Source organism: Gracilinanus agilis, chromosome 3, assembly GCF_016433145.1.
Source record: "Gracilinanus agilis isolate LMUSP501 chromosome 3, AgileGrace, whole genome shotgun sequence".
NCBI classification, from domain to species: Eukaryota; Metazoa; Chordata; class Mammalia; order Didelphimorphia; family Didelphidae; genus Gracilinanus; species Gracilinanus agilis.
This window is the reverse complement of record NC_058132.1, coordinates 470,385,374-470,404,492: the sequence shown is the minus strand read 5'-3', so window position 1 is coordinate 470,404,492 and position 19,119 is coordinate 470,385,374. Positions and strand designations below refer to the sequence as shown.

General features: G+C 34.4%; 1 protein-coding gene across 3 annotated transcripts in view; it reads right to left on the bottom strand.

The window, feature by feature from the left end:
- The window catches only part of NLGN4X (neuroligin 4 X-linked), a 331,168-nt gene that overhangs the window by 128,167 nt on the left and 183,882 nt on the right, over window positions 1-19,119 (bottom strand). The gene's annotated exons all lie outside the window — the stretch shown is intronic.

The window sequence follows — 19,119 nt, the reverse complement described above, 5'->3', positions numbered from 1 at the left end:
ATCAGTATTACCTAGGACCTAGTAATTTCTACATCAAAGAACTGGGAAGGTGTGGAATTTGATATTTTAAAAGGCATAGTATCTAGGCCTACAAGCAAAAATCATCTTCCCATCAAAACTGAGCATAATATTTAAGAGAAAGAAATGGGTATTTAATGAAATAGAAGAATTTAAGGCACTCCTGATTAAAATGGCCAGAACTAAAAAAAAATCAATGATAAAATTCAACATTCAAAAGAAGTATAAAAAAGATAAACAGAAAACCCCAAACAAACCTCAAGGGAATCAGTGGGGTTACACTAATCAGATCCCTGAATGGGAAAGACATAATTAATTATTTAATTTATGGTACAAATGATTTTTAAGATACTTAAGATACCTTAAGGTAATTAAGGGAAACAATGGGGCCAAACTGATTACATTACTAGTAAGAAAGCACTAACTCAGATGCTTAAGATATCTATGATACTTGAAGTATATAAGATACCTAAAGTATTTAGTAGTCTAATGGTACTCAAGAAATTTAAGGGCAATGAATGGAGTATCCATAGACATAGAAAAGGAATAAGTTGATTAGAATGGGATAAGAAAGGGTAACACACTAGGAAAAGAGAAAAGAAGAGAAAGTTGAGGATTAATTATCTCACATCAGGAGGCATAAAAGAATAAATACAGTGGGATGGAAGATGAGAGGGTAACAGGCAATGTTTGAATCTTACTCTCATTGGAACTGGCACAAAGTGGAAATAAAATCCACATTCAGTTATAAAAATTTATTTTACCAAATAGGGAAATAAGGGGAGGAGGAACAAAAGAAAAAGAAGGGGGGCAGGCAAAAGGGAAGATGAATTCATGGAGGTGGGGGGAAAGAAGCAAAAACATTTGTGAACAGCTAAAGGCTGAAAGGAGTGAAAGAAAAGGATAAATGGGGATTATAGGGAGGGAACCACACATAGTAATCATAACCCCAAATGTGAATGGTATGAACTTACTTATAAAATGGAAGAGGAAAGTAGAACGGATTAAAAGACAGAATCCTACTATATTCTGTTTATAAGAAACTCATTTAAACCAGGAATATACACACAGAGCAAAGGTAAAGAGCTGGAGCAAGATCTACTATGCTTCAACCAATGTTAAAAAGCAGGGGAAAATAATCCAACTAGGAAATGTTGCTAAAGAGTACAGGTCAGTGAGGATCTATTACTAAAGTATTTATTAACCTTGTGGGTTTATATCATGGACATCCTTGGCATTCTAGTAAAGTCTATGGTTCCATTCTCAGAATAATGTTATTAAGCAAATAAAATAAAATCCATAGGATTATAAAGGAAACCAATTATATTGAAATAAAGGTGTGTTCCCCATCATTATACATCCCTTGAAGTCTGTGAAAGGGAATTTAAAACTCCTTTTGTTTATTTTAACTTAATCAAGAACTAGGAGAGCCCCTCCTTTCGCATTTTGTCACTCAGATATCTGAAGATACTTTTACAAGAAAAGAAGTTCTCACCCTCAAGAAACAGGAGGTGAGTGGATCCCACAAGCACTGACACCTGGGCAGTGCCATGCAAATTAAGAAACTATGATTGGTTCCTGAGATGTGATGGACACAGCCCACAGTAAAAGGAAGTAGAAACCAGAGAGACTGGAATTAACAGGGGAGAGGGGTTGTAAAAGGTGAGATTAGAGAGCTGAACAGATACTTCTTCTGCTTTGGAGATTCTGTGTTGGTGATTCTGCCTTGGTGCCTCTTGCTGGAAAAGGGATTCTGCAGTGGTTTTGAGGAATTCAGCTTTGGTGACTTGCTTGTGTTAAGGAGACCCTGGCCAGAGACACTGGCTTTTTGGCTCTTCTCCTGTCTTCAGTGGGATGCTCTCTTCGACTCTCTGGTGGCATCAGACTCTCTTTTGGTTGGTGAAATGCTTGGCTGGAGACACTCTCATGGGCTGGTGAGATTTGTATTTGGATTCACACTCACAGTCTGGAGCCACTTGGCTCTGGACTTAGGGTATTTAGCTAGGCAAAATTTTCTATCTACTTCTTACATTTCCCTCTCTTTACTATCTCTACTTTGCTTTAATAAAGCTACTAAAGCTACCAACAGGCTTATAGTTTAATTTTTAATTGTTATAAATGGTGACCACAACTTTTTATAACTTTTAATTTGACCAAGCCAATTTTAACTCTTACAAGTCTTTTCACAGACCCTCTGGAGGTCTTTGGTCTCCAGGTTGAGAACTCCTGAAGTAGCTCATTATAATAGCAATGGAAAATGGAAAAGAAGGGGAAAAATTGGAAAATACTGTCAATAAGTAATGGGATTTGAGGACTTTAACAGATGGAATAAAAGGGTACTGGTTAGGATGGAATAATAATTCTTAGTCAATAAAACTTTGGACTGTAAAATCTAAAACTGACCTTTAGAGAAACATGAAACTTACCTGGGTACTATTAAGAAGGAGGGATTCAAGCATTTTTAAAATGCCTACTATGTGCTAGCCACTGTGCTAAGTGCTTTCCAAATATTTCAATTGCTTGTCATAACAACTTTGAAAGATCGGTGTCATTATTATGCCCATTTTATAGCTGAAGAAACTGAAACACAGAAAAGTCAGATGATTTGCCCAGGTTCACACAGCTAATAAGTGTCTGAGGAAGGATTTGGACTAAGGTCCCCTTGACTCTAGGCACAGGTGCTCCATGTACAGTGACATCTGGCTGTTTCTGTTTATATCCCTAACAAATATGAGATGTGGAGACCTGATATAGAAAATCATTAGAGGGACCCTGGGATTTATGACCAGCAGCCAGAGGAATAGATAATTGAGGGCTTAGCTTGCTTAAAGGGGAGAAACTAATAATACAGAAACTTTCTTGGTATGGGGGAAAAGTATTAATTCCTCCATCCATAATCTTCTAAACAGAAGTCAAAGATTAATTTTAAAAAATAAATTGGAGATGGAGGAGAATAAATGAAAGAAAAACACATGTATTAGTTGTTTACTATGTGAAATGACAAAAGGAAGAAAACAGACCCTACCCTTAGGGAACTCAGCTTCTTTTAATAGGAGAAGGAGAGTAATAGGTAGTCTGAGATATAAGTCCAATAAAAAGACTCCATGGTCCTGAGAGCAAAGCAGGAAAGTAGATGCTAATATCTTATTTAATGTCATTTCTATTAATAAAATACAGACGTTCTAATGCCAAAGCATTTGATAATTCCAAGGGGAGGGGAGTTGGTCTCTGCAAAATTATGCTTTTGTCTGTCCTCTTTTCTTTATGGTCTGGAAACAACTAGGACATCTAGGTTAACCTTTGAAGTGGATGATTATACAGTTCTTAACATCTCTGCATGATATTTAAGAATTTCATTCTCTAGGAATGAGTTAGTCCTTTTTTGAGGGCTATGGGGAGGCCATTAGATCCACCATTTACCCTGACTGGAATGTTTTAATCTTTTCATCCAGTTTTTGCTACAATTCAGTTCAACAACAAACAAAAAGTATTTTTTTTAATTGAGATTAAAAGTTAAATGCCAACTATCAGTCAGTCAATGAATAACTGTGAAAAGCTTGAAAAAGAACCAAAACAGCAGCAGGCATTTATTAAGTGTGTACTATATACCAATCACTATGCTTATAAAGTAGTAAACAAATACTTCCAGGATTGATGATGAATCAAAGATAAAATCTGTTTGGCATTCAAAATTCTTCATCTATTCTCTCTCCCACTGCCACCCTATTTATCCCTTCCATTCTTCTTACAGTTTATAGTCACTACGTTATCTGTGACCCAGTGACATTGGCCTCCTTGCTGTTCCTTGAGCCAAACACTCCATATCTCCCAGTTCCAGGCATTTTCACTGGTTGTCTTCCATGCCTGTAATGCTCTCCCCATCTTCAATACCTAGCTTTACTAACTTCTTTCAAGTCTCATTTTAAGGATTGTCTTTTATAGGAAGACTTTTCTGCATCTGATTTAATTCTAATAGTTATTCTCTGAGTTTCCTGTATATAACTTATTTGTATGTAAATAGTTATTTGAAAAGTGTTTCCCTCATTAGACTGAGCTCCTCAAGAAGAGAAACAGTCTTTTTGCCTTTCTTTGTATATGCTGATAGTTAACACAGTGCCTGGAATATAGTAGGTCCTTAATAAAATTTGGCAATCGACTTTTAATTATTTTATGTTTATATAAAATAGTATTGTTTATAAATGTTTATTTTGGATGTTATACAATAATTGCATTTGTTGAAAATCAAAGAAAAAGAGTAAGATCATAAAATACAGATGGCTTTGCTCACAAAGGACCATCAAATTCAGATTCTGCAAATACATAAGGGAGAATGAATGCTATGAAATAGTTCCTACAGGTGAACATGATCTATACTACAACAAACTCTTTTTTTTCACTCCTTTACAAAAATATTCTCCCCTATTGTGAAATTACTTAAAATATTTTCTCATTAATAGTAGTAATGCACACAGGATTCTTACCTGTTTTGAATGCATTATTTTACCCTCTATTGTTTCTTTGAAAAAATGAAAAAGCTTCCTACTACAAGGTTTATAAGCTTATTTTACCTTATTTAAAATTTGAACAGAAGATGCAATTAAAATACCACTTTTGAAATATTCCTCAAAGGAATTTGTGGGTTGTTATTATTATTTCCCCCAAAATTTAACCTATTTCCACCTGTACCATTGGGCTTCCAGCAATTACAAAAAACATGTCTTCCAATTTCGTGGATTTCTTCATCAGAAATTTCCTTATCTGATACTTTCAACTGATGTCTAAAGAAAGAAAAGATTTATAAATAACAATCTAAATACACAAGGTCTCCAAGTCTTGACATTAATTTGCTGAGGTTATATTTTACTATATACATGCTGTACAATGTGATCTACAGACCTGAAAAATGTTGAGCTTGTAATTCAGCATTATTCACAAATATAACAAATATGGAAATAGTTATATGGATTTTGAATTAATTCCTTCTACCATAGACCTTCTTTACATTAATACATAAACACATAAAGCCATGGATACATCCATATATACATATCTTAAAGAAAACTCCATATATTTGAGTAGGAAAGAGCACATTCTATTTTATTTTCACTCATAAATTTATTTATGAAATAGATTTTAGAAAATAATATTTAAAGAACTAAGTTGCCTCATATAATCTCCAAATTGGTGATGCAACTTATGTGGAGAAAACTCAAAAATGGAAAACAATGAAAAAATGTTTTCAAACTTGAGTATGACACTACAACTCAAAAAGAAAATTCTAATGTAAATATCTTCTCAGCTGTAATCATAGCAATAATATAAATCTTAATTAAAATCCAAATTGTTTGTTCTGTCTAGTAAAGTGGTGATTAACTATCTGAAGCTTCTTTAAAGTCTGACTTGATAGGAATAATAGGATTACACATTTGACTCATTTGTATTCCCTAACTATGCGACAGAATGAAGTGTCATTCAAAGAACATATCTCAAATATAGCATTCTATTATATTACTTTTTTTTCCTACATGAAGATAATTCCTTTCTATTAATTTTTAGATTAAGGCTAAAAGCAGAAATGAGCTTCTGGCTTTAATTAGTGCATAATGAATGCCTAACTCTTATCAATTTATTATATTTATTAGAACAATTGTGCTGAAAAGATGGTTCTTTCAGGAGGGGAGTAACTTATGATCACTAAAAATCCTCCACAATTTTGCAAATGCATTTTGGTCTGTTCTCCTTCCCCTCTTTAATTTTGATCCAGGATCATCAGATAATTCCACCACCTAGCCAAGGTTTATCTACTGATATACTGAGTTAGTATATTGGTCACACAAAAGACTGCATATTAACCCTGCAAAACCTTACTGCAGAGTTTCTGACAGTTGGAAAAGGGTTTAGAATCCTGAGGTTAGTCAGTTGACCCAGGGGACTCAATGAGAGTAGAAGGGTCAACTGAGCTCTGTTCTTTAGATTAAAAACTTGGCCTATATTCTGCAGCTTTTCTCTTAAAATTTGTTAATTTAACTATTTCCTTTAGATCTCCATAACCTCCCTTATTTCCAATCATCATTTCCCTTCCTAAATTTCTTGGGGTTTTTGAAAGGAGGGTGGATCTGGGGTTAGCTTTCAAACTTGGTAGACAGTTTCCCTGTAGTCAAATAGGGCTTACCCTTGTTACAAATTATCTCTTGAATCATTGTATCCAACTTTCCTAATCTTATAGGCTACAAAACCCTTTCGGGGTGAGTTAGGCAGGTCCTATCTCAGTCTCACATTCCTCTCTCCCTCCCCCACCTGAAACTTTCCCTAGGCGGCTGTTAGAGTTACCTTGTACCCCTCCATCCCTTCCAATCAACCCTGAAAAGCAATAAACCATGTTTATCACTTAATCAAACCTTTGGCCAGTTCATTAGTTGATTGATAAGAGAGAGAGAAGGGGAGAAAGGAATAATATTGTCTCTGGGTTGTGAAGGGAATTAGAGGTGTCCATTTTGGAGGAAGTGTAATACCAATACTTCCTCTGAGCTATTCCTTTGTGAACCTAAGAAACTGACTAGAAATTTTCTAGTCAGTTTCAAGGCATTCTTGGCTGGCCCTAACCTTTGTCTGTAGAAGTGCCCTTCCTACTTAATGGGCTCAGTCTGTTTCCCTTTAGTGTCTCTGTCTCAAACCTGTGTCCCAGTCTGTGTCTCTCAGGCTGTAGCTGTCTGCCCTTACAACTCCTTATACATCCGTGTTTATATTCCCTAAACTTAGTCATTCCCTTACTTCTCCTACCACCTCAATCTACCACCTTCGCTATTGTACTATCTTTATCCACTTACTGCCTTAGGGATCCACAAACCCCTATCCACAGTGCTTTATCCCTATTCACATTACCTTTAGTCCTTTACCTGCCTTATCCCCTATTTCAACCTTAGTCTCCCTATTACCTCTAGCCTATTCCCATATTACAAACACCATATTACCCTCTAGCTTAATCCCTTTATACCTTATTACCTAAATTCTCTTATTACGATTGACAACAGGCATTTTTCATTCATTTAGTTCACCCAGAAATACTGTACAGTTCGAAATCTTGTAGCACCAAAACCTCCAAGTAATACAACCTGCCAGTAAACTACAGGGCAAAAAAAGTTAGTTTCCTCTAAATAGGTACAATATAATTAGATGATGATATGCCCAAGTTGTAGCAAATTATATTGTTAAGAAATTGTATAGTAAGACAAGAAGTAGGCTAAGGAGATTCATAGGAAGGTTTATACATATAATTGGAACACATAGTAGATAGATGTTGATGGTATATGGAAGAACATTGATAAGAATGACACAGTATGATAAAGTTTTATGAATATTGATATGCATGTATAGTATAGAAAGACTATTTCCAGATCCACTGAGGTTTAAGTAAAATGATCCCACCATTCATTTGATTATGACCTGTTATTTCTTATATTTCTGTGTTATTTTTAAAACAAAACAAACCCCCCAAAATATTATAATAAGACTTTTTCATATCATATGAACATATTCAGATTTATACGTAGAAAAGATTTAGAGATAATTTTGTCCAATCCATCACTATATGAATGAATCCCAGGAAGATGAAAGAATTTGAAAATTAACATATGAAGCTAGGTGGCATAATGGTTAGAGGATTAAACTTGGAGTGAGGAAGACCTTTTTCAGACACTTATTAGCTGGATGACCAAGCTAGGCAGTCACTTAACCTTTCTCAGTCTCATTTTTCTTGCTAAAAAAAATAGGGAAAATAATACAGATTAGCTATTCACTGGGCTATTGTGAGGAGAAAAGGAGAAAAAAATATGTAAAATACTTTGAAAACATTAAAGAGCTATATAAATGTTATTACTACTACTACTACTACTACTACTACTACTACTACTACTACTACTACTACTACTACTACTACTTACTCTAATGGAAACTGGCTGTATTGACATGGACTATCCATGATTTTAAGTGTAATATTCTTTTCCAGGGGCTATGTCTACTCCTTATTCAGGAGGGAAAGTGGTGGGAAGACCTGTTCTACTGCTATGAGTCCACTGAAAACTTTGAGAATATGTGTCCATTGGTAGGTGTGAACTGAACCACAAATGTGAGACTGAGTCACAAAGCAATTCAGATTATTATGTATCCATGACAGTTTATGAGTGTGTTTCTATCGATACACATTAGTATACTCCTCTATAAATGAATGTAAATAATATTTTCTACAATGCTGTAGAAAATTTGTTATCTATTCAAAGAGAGTCAGGACCCAACAAAGTATAGTCTATAGTACAGCAATATTAATTAGTTGTAATTATTATGAAAGAAAAAATCTCAGGAAATTTCAAGAATCAAGTCCACTGTTTAGAAAAAAAACTATAAGGCATGACCGATATAGAACACCATAAACTCATTTTGTCTTGGTCAAAATAAAGTATTGAAAATTACAAATGAATAAAATATATTTTGAAAACAGTAATCTAATTAAAATAAGCACTTTCACTGTTAAGTAAGAAAAAAACTTTTTCTAAGAACAAAACAAAGTATATACATGAATGAATTTTCTTCTTCAAAGGCATCCCTTTGGGAAATGATACACTTATTTTATGACACAGCCAATGATTTTCTAAGCTCCTTTTTAGAATTTCTTTTGGAGCCAGTTTACAAGATATACAATTGCTTTTTGACTTGAATTTTGACTTGAAACTATATGAAAATATGAAACACTTGAAGCAACCTAGGTTGGTTATCCACTTTTTTAGCAACCTGACAAATTTTATTTGTAATAAAAGGAAAACATTTACTACTATTAAAGATAGTATTTTCATAAAAATACAAAAAGAATGTACTTTAAATCCTTAGCATTTAAAGTTCTCTACAATGCAACAATATTACTTCTTATGAGAGTAATGAGATCATAGATTTTAAATTAAATTAGCCTTATATTTAATCTATTCCAAATTTTACAGATGATGAAATAAAAATCAAGAAAGGTTAAGTGACTTGCCCAGGGTCCCCCCTTTACATATTCTAGTTTTCCACTTATTAGACATTCCAGTATTCAGCATTCCATCACTTGTCTCTTCATTTAAAAAAAGATAAGTAACTCAGGATTCTCTCACATAGGGAATGAACCAGAATCATGATTCAGGGAACAATTCAAAGTTCACTGTGCCTGTAGCTCTCCAACACTGTCCTATAACTGAATGTGGCATGAGAACACATCTTTAATCCCTAAGGAGTTTGGTTCCTGGAAGGCCCTAAAGATTCTTTTCTCCCTGGGGGAGAAGATATTCAAGATGACTACTTCCCAGGTCAGCACTTGGCAGCACTGCCTGGGAACAAAGCTGCCTTTCTGATTGGGATCACATCTTTTCTTTAGGGGAAGCATCTCTCTGGTATATAATCTCCTTTAGGAAAATTTTTACCTTGGTGTTTCTGATGCCTAGCACAGGTTATAACACATAGAAGCCATTCAACAAATGTTCGTTGATTAATTGTCCTACCACCCACTCTCCATTAATCCTGGAACCTATCTACAGAAGACTTGGAGTCTTTCTCACCTCTTCTTTCATCCACAGAAAGGAAACATTCCTCTCTTCCCTCCCTACTCTGGTTATATCCCTGCCCTGAGACAAAGCACAAATGGCCCAGGTGTGGTTCTGTAGGCATTACATATCTAGAATGTAATTATTTCTGATACCTGAAGTGTCTCTCTTCTGTTCTGAGCCTTCTTGTCTTCCTCTATACCACTTTTTTTTGTGATATCATTAATTCCTGTGGAATTACACTAATGATTCTCAAATATACCTATCCTGTCCCAAATCCTCTTCTGACTTCCATTCTCACATCTCCAAAACCTATTTCCTAAGTCCTGCTTACATGGTAGGAGTCATACTGGATTCCTCACTTACCTCTCATTCCCCATATCCAATCTGCTACTAAGGCCTGTCCATTTTACTTCCGACATCATTTAATTCCAACTCCTTATCCCTTCTAAAACTGCCACCATTCTGGTACAAGCCCTTATCACATTATGCCTGTATTACTGCAATAGCCTGCTGGTGGAGCTTCAAGCCTTTCTCCATCCTCACTAAAGTGATTTTCCTAAAGCACTGGCACTTGCATGTTACCCCACTTTATTACTCAATAAATTCCAATGACTTTCTATTGTCTCTAAGATGAAATGCAAAATGTTGTTTGGCATTCCAAGCCCTTCATAACCTAACACTCCTATCTTTCCTGTCTTCTTAAACCTTGCAACCTGCCAATATTTTTTATTACAATAATATTCACCCCCTGGCTATTCCATGAATAAGATGAAACATTTTTTGGTTCTGGGTATTTTCTCTAGCTATTCCCAATTGCTGGAATACTTTCTCTCCTCATTCCAGCCTCCTACTTTTACCTAAGTGCCAAATAAAACACTATTTCTTTAGGAAGCATTTCCCAACTTCTCTTAATTCCAGTGCCTTCCATCTTTTAATTAACTCGTATTCATCCAGTATATAGCTTGCTTTGTAAAAATTTGCATGTTGTTATTGTCTCAGCTAGTTTATCAGCTCCTTGACAGCAGGGAGTGTCTTTTAAGGTACTTAATACACTTTTAAAAAATTATCTTTATTTTTATTGCACAAACCACTTGACTACATTTATTTTTAAATTTTTGACTTCCAGACTTTCTCTCTTTCCCTCCAATCCCACCCCCATCAACTGAGAAGGCAAGCGATATGACATTCATCATATATATCAGTGGTTCCCACACTTTTTTGGTGTACTACCCCCTTTCCAGAAAAAATATTACTTAGCCACCTGGAAATTAATTTTTTTTAAATTTTAATAGCAATTAATAGGAAAGATAAATGCACCTGTGGCCATCACCACACCCCTGGATCACTGCAGTACCCATTGGGGGGGGCGGTAGTGCCCACTTTGGGAATCACTGATATATATCAAGTCTTGCAAAACATATTTCTATATTAGTCATAATGCAAAAATTTTAAAATGTTTATTTTTATCATCCTTCAAGGCTTAACTAAGCCTCCTCTATGTGTCCTTCACTTGTTAGTGTTCTAACATGTCTCATTTAACTAGAGATCTTGGGCTTGGACTATTTTTTTTTTGGTCTAGTTTTTCTTTTGCCCCTCGTGTCCTGGCATGTATGTGTGTGTGTGTGTGTGTGTAATGCATATATATTTATATATGTATATATACCCTCATATATGTGTATATGTATACATATGTGAGTGTATACAGGCATAGGTGGTGCAGAGGAATAGACTGGACTTTGAGTCAAGAAAACTCATTTTCTTGAGTCCAAATCTGGCTTCAAACACTTAACTAGCTATGTGACTTTGGGCAAGTCACTGAAATCTGCCTCAGTTTCCTTATCTGTAAAATGAACTGGAGAAGGAAATGGCAAACTACTCTGCCAAGAAAACCCCAAATGGGATCATGAAGAGTGAGATGTGACTGAAAATGACCAGTCAATAACAACTATATATATAATATACATACATTTGTATGTTTACTAAATATAAATGTACATATATATGTATATATACACAGATAATTCTATATATTTTTCACTGTTTGTGTTGTACCATATACTTAAATTCACTACTTTAATCACTCAATAATTAAATGAAAATCACCTCATTATCATTAAAATGTGACTGGCTTTTCTTTGATACATTTGAAATAACTTTTTTGCCCTTAAACTAATAATAACAAGCAAATCTACAAATGGTATCATTGTGATTATGTTTAGGATAAATAAGTGGTTGCTTCAGTTATTAATATTTATTTTCAGAAAGAAAATATGGGGGCATGAGCTGAGTGGATTGAGAGGCAGTCCTAGAGACTGGAGGTCCTGGGTTCAAATTTGGCCTCATACTTCCTAGCTGTGTGACCTTGGGCAAGTCACTTGATTCCCATTGCCTATCCCATATTACTCTTCTGCCTTGGAACCAATATACAGTATTTATTCTAAGACAGATGGAAAGGATTTGGAAAAAATATAAAGAAAAAAGGCAAGAAAGCATATGTATGAATCATTTTCCCTAACTTTCAATTTGTCATCTTTATAACTTTCCAAACCAAAATGCCTCTCTCTGGACATTTTTATCTTACATGCGCTGAAAATGAACCTTCATGAAGGAAGGAAATAATTTGGCTTTTATATTTGAACACCCAACCTCTTATTAGAGTAATATATGGTAAGTACTTAATAATTTTACATTTATTCATTTAATCCCCAACCAGAGTTGTTATTTGCATTTTTAAATAAGACTGTTCAATTTAATGATATCTTAATCTTGAATAGATTTCAATGAAGATACTTGAATTAACAAATCCAGAATGTGTTTGCATATCATTGAGGAATCAGAAATACTCAAAAATAATTATTCAATCAATCAATAATATTGTTGATGATTTGATATACTGATACATCAATGAATGTACAATTTTACTAAAATTGATATTCTCTTCCAATAGTATAGACTGTAACTTATTTGTGCCCTTCTTGTGCTATGACATTATTATGCATGTTCTTCTGTAAGTATAAGAACATAGGGACTTTTCACTATTTCTCCTTATTTTATATGTTCTCCAGGCCTTCCTGGCCTCCATCTTGTCTCTACTAAAATCCAAAATTCTATCATTAATCTTTCATTTAAGGCTTAATGTTAGTGCCCTCACTTGTTGATAATCTCCAATTTAGACGTCATTTTATTTTGTTTATCTAGTTGTTCACAAGCTATCTTCTCCATTCAGTTGTGAATTCCCTGAGAACAGGGACTTGCGTTATTAAAAAAAAAACCCTGCTGCTTACAAAATACAGTGAGTCCACATAGTAGGTGCTAACAAATGCTTCTTGACTTGACTGTAAAATAGGTAGCATGGGAGAACGACCTTGACTTCCTTGCACTGACCATAGCCTTAATGACCAGGCCCAGTAGTTATGTATCATGCTGCCTGCGAGATGAGAATAAGATCATTAGAGTACAAAAGAAAATTGACATTTTGTTTTTGCTATCAGGGCAAACTGAACACATTCATCTGATCTGAATGTATTATTAATGCCTGGATCACAGAAATTTCCTAAAGAATGGCTGATAATTAAACAAGAAAGTAAGAATGGGATAGTGTCCTGGTCACTTCCTTTGGGGACCAATATAGTCAATGCATTTTATGTCTCTTTCATCTACAACTCTTCTTCACTGAGGGAATAAAGTACTATTTATATAAACATCTCACATCAATCAGTGTTTTGCAAGATTTCTGGAGTACTGTTCACAACCAAGGTATCCACTGTTATTTACTTAGTACAGTTCAGGTGCTTTTCTTATCTTTATTTTCCTAATGACATTTCTGTGTCCTGTACATATCAAGATCTATGCTGTTAAGAGTCCTTGTGTAACACTCAACAGTTTAAAAAAAATGTTAAACAAATCCCACTCATCACTCACCACCTTTTTAGTTCTATCGATTGTAAATTTGTTTCACCTTCTGTTAATCCTCATTATTCCCTGAAATGCTGATGTTCATAATCTCCTACCATCCACCTCTGTAATATTTTATTTAAAAAATACATTATAATATATAATAATATTCCATATAATTATATTAAACTATAATAAACAATGTACTATATTACCACTTATAATATAATTAAATATATTACTTAAAATGTATCTATCTATCTATCTATCTATCTATCTATCTATCTATTTATAAATTAGTGTTGCCCTTAGCTACTACTGAATCTCTTTGCTTTGCCTGGGCTATCACTTATTTCCACATAACGTGATTTCTAGGTTGTTTTGGTTTCCTCTTATATTAACTGATTTACCATGATGAAATTACCTAATGGAATTTTGATAGCCATTGTTAATGTCTACAATTTTATCAATTTCCCATAAAGCCATACTCTGAAACCTCATTAAGGTACAGAGGAGCACGTAACCATAGATTTTCAAAATCTATGCTGGTAGAGGCATGGGAGCTTTGCTCACCTAAACTAGCTTGAGGTGCTTCATTGCCCATATCTCTATCACCTTTAACAATCACTGAATGACTTATGAGGGTCTCATTTTATTCTGATGTCAAGTCACAACTTGGCTTGAATAAGGAGCCTGGGCTAAGTCAGGCTAGAAAAGGCCATTGTTGTTTCCTATTCCTGCTAATAATGCCTTCTCCCAGAAACTATCTTGTATTTATTTAGTGTATAGACATATAAGCATAATATATATATATATATACATATACATATACATATACATATACATATACATATACAGGGAGAGAGAGACAGAGAGTCAGAGACAGAGAGGGAGAGATAGAGACAGAGAGACAGAGACAGAGAGACAGAGACAGAGTCAGACAGACAGAGAGATATAGATATAGACTTGGATAGCTATAGATATGCTTATATGTATATCTCTTATATTCCATCATGGAATATAAACTAGAATAAAAACCCTGTGTGAGAAAGGAGTTTTACTTTTCCATCTCTATCCAAAGCACTAAGCATATTGCCTAAACAGAGCAACATTACCAATGTGAGAGCCATGTGCTAATCAGGTATTTCTGTCAATCAGGCCATGGACTTGTTAGAACAAATATCAAAATCAATACCAAAAAGGAAGAAAGAATAAAAATGAGAAGACAGGGCGCAAGATTAAAACAAATCTAACCTGATCTGTTTAAACAATCTATAAATGTCCAAAAAAGGGGGAAATAACGATAATTGAAAAGATTAAATTCTATTGATTTCATCATACAGTGGAAAGAATATTGGTATAGGTCAAAAGAAATATATTGTCATCCTCCCCAATTATGAGCTGTATAATCATGGCAGGATGTCACAATATATAACCTATTATTCATAGGTCTTGAATGTTTCAAATGAAACAAGCATTTGGGAAAGTGCTTTATAAATTATTGAGTAGTATATAAATGTATTTTCTGTTCTTATTATGAATCAAGTAACTAGTGTAATATTTTGTATATTTAGTATATACTCGGTATTTACTTAGTATATTCTATATAGTATACTATATAGATATAATTTATACTTAGTGGATACTTAATAATTTGTTGAATTAAATTGTCTTAGCATTTTAACCTTAATTTGTGCTCTAATTCACTGAATGTCTATTTCTGGAATATCAAATGGGGCTCTTATGAAAGATTCTTGAGAGAAAGAAATAATTGGAGAAGTATATGAAGAAGTTTCTATATGAATAAAGAATACAACATATAGCACTGTTTATACTAGAAAAGCAAAGGCTAATAGATTTCAACTGTCTGAAATCTTCAAGGTTAAAGAAGGAGAGGGAAATGCTAGTTGCTAAATCCCATTACAACTAAGGACTATTTTTGACTCTTAAAAGATCAAAGTTTTTAAGAAAATCAGGAATGACCATTAATAGAAAAACCACATAAAGCAGCATTTTGCATCACAAAGCAATTCCCTAGCCCTGACAGATGGCTATAAAGAGCTCTATACAATGAAGTCATCCACTCAATATAACAATTGCTCTACCTGAAACTTGTCCAAGGTCCTGCTACTCTTTACAATGAAAAACCTTGATTGGGCTTCTGCATTACAGGCAAGAGATGAAGAACTAAGCAATTCATCATTTGACCTGCCATAATGATGCCATGCTTTCTTTTGAACTAACTTCTTTCTACCTCAAACTTTACAATCCTATTAAAATACACCTAAATAACATTTTTTAAAAAGATGAAAAATTCACAAAACCTATTCAGGTCTCCTCCCCCTCCCACCTACCCTCTTGAGTAGCTAGCTGGTAAGGGGGGGGGTGCTGCTGGAGGGGGCTTTTGGTTTATAAACTCTTCTTTTGAATTGCTAATTTACCCACAAAAGCCATCAGTTCTTTGATCCAAGAAACTTGGATTCCTGGCAATATATTCATTAGAAGAAAATCCCATTTTAACAAAATCATTAGAATTTTCTTTCACTCTAGATTCAGTTGTAAAGGAATTTGTTATCTTTTATTTGTTGGCTTATAAGATCAATAATAAACATAAACATCTGAAACCTAAAATAAAAATAAGAACTTCAAAGAGCATATGGCATTTGCTCTCACTTTATAACTTTTGCATTGTAGATAAAAGAATTAATAATTAGCCACACATTTGGATAGTCATTCCACCTTACTAAGCCTTAGTAATGTCAGCTATAAAATGAAGAGGCCTGGTTAGGGTTAGATTGATACTAGGCTAGCCTCAGACTGTTTCCAAGAGTGCAGCCCTGTATCTATGGGAAATTCCTCCAATCTCCTGTCTCTTGTCAGGCTTAGGCAGTTAGCCACAGGATTGCAGAAATTTCACCTTTGGCTTCCTTGACATGAGGATAGGAGGGCAGGGAATGGTCCTTACTAAGGTGCAGCTGTCCATAACTCTACCAAAGTTGCTCTCCTATATAATATCTCAAGGTTACTCTCCTGTAGTCATGAGATTTGACAAAAACTCAGGCTTATTTCAGTCCAAATGCCATGGAATTCAGGCAGGGAGCATTGGGTTATCCAGAAAGCTACTAGAACAGCTACTTATGCTATGTCCTCTGCCCTGGGCTTTCCACCTGTGTTGGCAGTTTTCCTCAAGATCACTCTAAGACTCTGTCCCTCAGTGGATTCTTGGTTTGAGTAGGGGTGTTTAGGAGTGAATCTCTCTATGGCATAATAGAATGATACTTCTATACATCCAGATGAATAGCTTGGGGAGGTCTTAGATCCCTTGATTCCCAGCATTCCATTGTCTTTCAACAATATGCCATTGAGCTTCAAAAAGTAAAAATAGGTTCATTATTGAATGTCTTGATTATAGTCAACTGTGGTTTATTTCTGGATAGACTCCCCGATTCAAAAGCAGAATCAAATGGCATTCAATGATTTACATAAATATGCATTTATTATTAAATAACAATAGCAACAAAGGATGATAATCTTTAGATTTATTATAGTGATTTAAGGTTTGCAAAGCACTTTACATTTATTATCTCATGTGATACAATAATGTCACAATATAAGTTAATCTAAAATAAAAATCTACTAACAAAGAAACATCATCCAGATGGCTAAGTCATAAGATATGGGGTTTATGCTAAGAAGATCCAAATTATTGCTATTAGAAACTGAAGATGAGTTATCCTTAACAAGCATGGATTCTTTGATTAATCAAAATTATGCAAGGAAATGGAAGAAACTATACAACTCATTATTTTAGGCTGCTGCTGAATACTTAATAAGACACAAGCTGGAGGCTGAATATATACAGTAGAAGGTCAAGTCTTTTATTAATTAATAGATGACAAGGATTCTTAAAAAAAATATAGACCTCAAAATATCCTTGAGAACTCAACAAGTAAATTACACGGGAAATGACCCATTTTTCCAGATACACTGTAAACTATCAATACCTGAATGAAACATTAACTCACAAAAAAGTAAGAAAAATGCTTTTTTTTTTTAACCCTTGTACTTCGGTGTATTGTCTCATAGGTGGAAGAGTGGTAAGGGTGGGCAATGGGGGTCAAGTGACTTGCCCAGGGTCACACAGCTGGGAAGTGGCTGAGGCCGGGTTTGAACCCAGGACCTCCTGTCTCTAGGCCTGACTCTCACTCCACTGAGCTACCCAGCTGCCCCCCTTTTTTTAAAATTTTTATTTATTTATTTTGTAGGCATTCATTTTAGACATGAGGTCAGAGTGTGGCATGATAATCTGCCCTGATCCTAGGTCAGGAGTCATAGATTTAGAGCTGAAAGGGAGCTCGGAGGCATCCAGTCCAAACTACTTCTCTTACAGAAGGAGAACCAGGGGCCCATGGAATCTGCATCTTGTCCAGTTACAAACAGAGTGATCTACTAATGTAAATAGGCTGTTTCATCACCCGACACATGCAGGTGATTTTTAATTAGAGAACATGTACATTAAGTGGAATTGAAAATAGCTACAAAAAGTAAAATGGCAGCAGTTTAATTTATTTACATGTGATTAAAAGGTGTGTGCTCTTGCACACACACACACACACACACACACACACACACACACACACACACACACACAATGCTTTTTAATAGATATCACCACACCAAATAGAAGCAGCTATATGGTGGAATGCATAGAGTGCTGAGCCTCAGACATTAGCTGTGTCTGCCTCAGCTTCCTCAGTTATAAAATGAGTATAATAATATCACCTACCTCTAAATGAGATAGCTGTTAAAGTACTTTCTGTGTGACAAAAGTAAATATCCAAGTTTTGGGGTTAAGAACTCACTAATTGGTTAAAAAGGAAAATGGAAAGCAGTATGGCAGAAACAAGTTGTAGAACAATATCTTACATCACTTACCAAAATAAGATCAAAATGGATACATGATCTAGACATAAGGGGAGACATTGTAAGCAATTAAGAAGAATAGGGAATATATTATCTATCAGATTTATTGACAGAAGAATTTATGAATAAACAAGAGATAGAAAGTATTATGAGATGTAAAATAAATAATTTAAATTACATTAAATTTAAAATATTTGTACAAATAAAACTAATATATCCAAAATTAGAAGGGAAGCAGAAAATTTAGAAAAAAATGTATAGACATTTTTTGGGTAAGAGCCTCATATTTCAAATATATAGAGAACTCTGTTCAGTTTATAAGAATATGATCCATTCCCCAATTGAGAAATGGAGAAATGATATGAACAGAGTGCTTTTAGAAAAAGAAATCAGAGCTAGATAAACCACATGAAAAAATCATTACTGATTAAAAAATGCAAATTAAACACTTCTCTAATATAATCTCACATTTATAGGATTGGCTAAAATGATAAAAATGCAAAATAACAAATTTTGGAGGAGATGTGGAAAAATGGGAACATTAATACACTATAGGTAGAACTATAAATTGATCCAACCTTAACCATTTGGAGAGCACTCCAGAATTATTCACAAAGAACTAAAAACTATATACTCTTTAACTCAGTAATAACACTATTATTTGTGTTTCCTACAGTGATCAGGGAAAAGAATATATTCTAAATTATTTATGGCA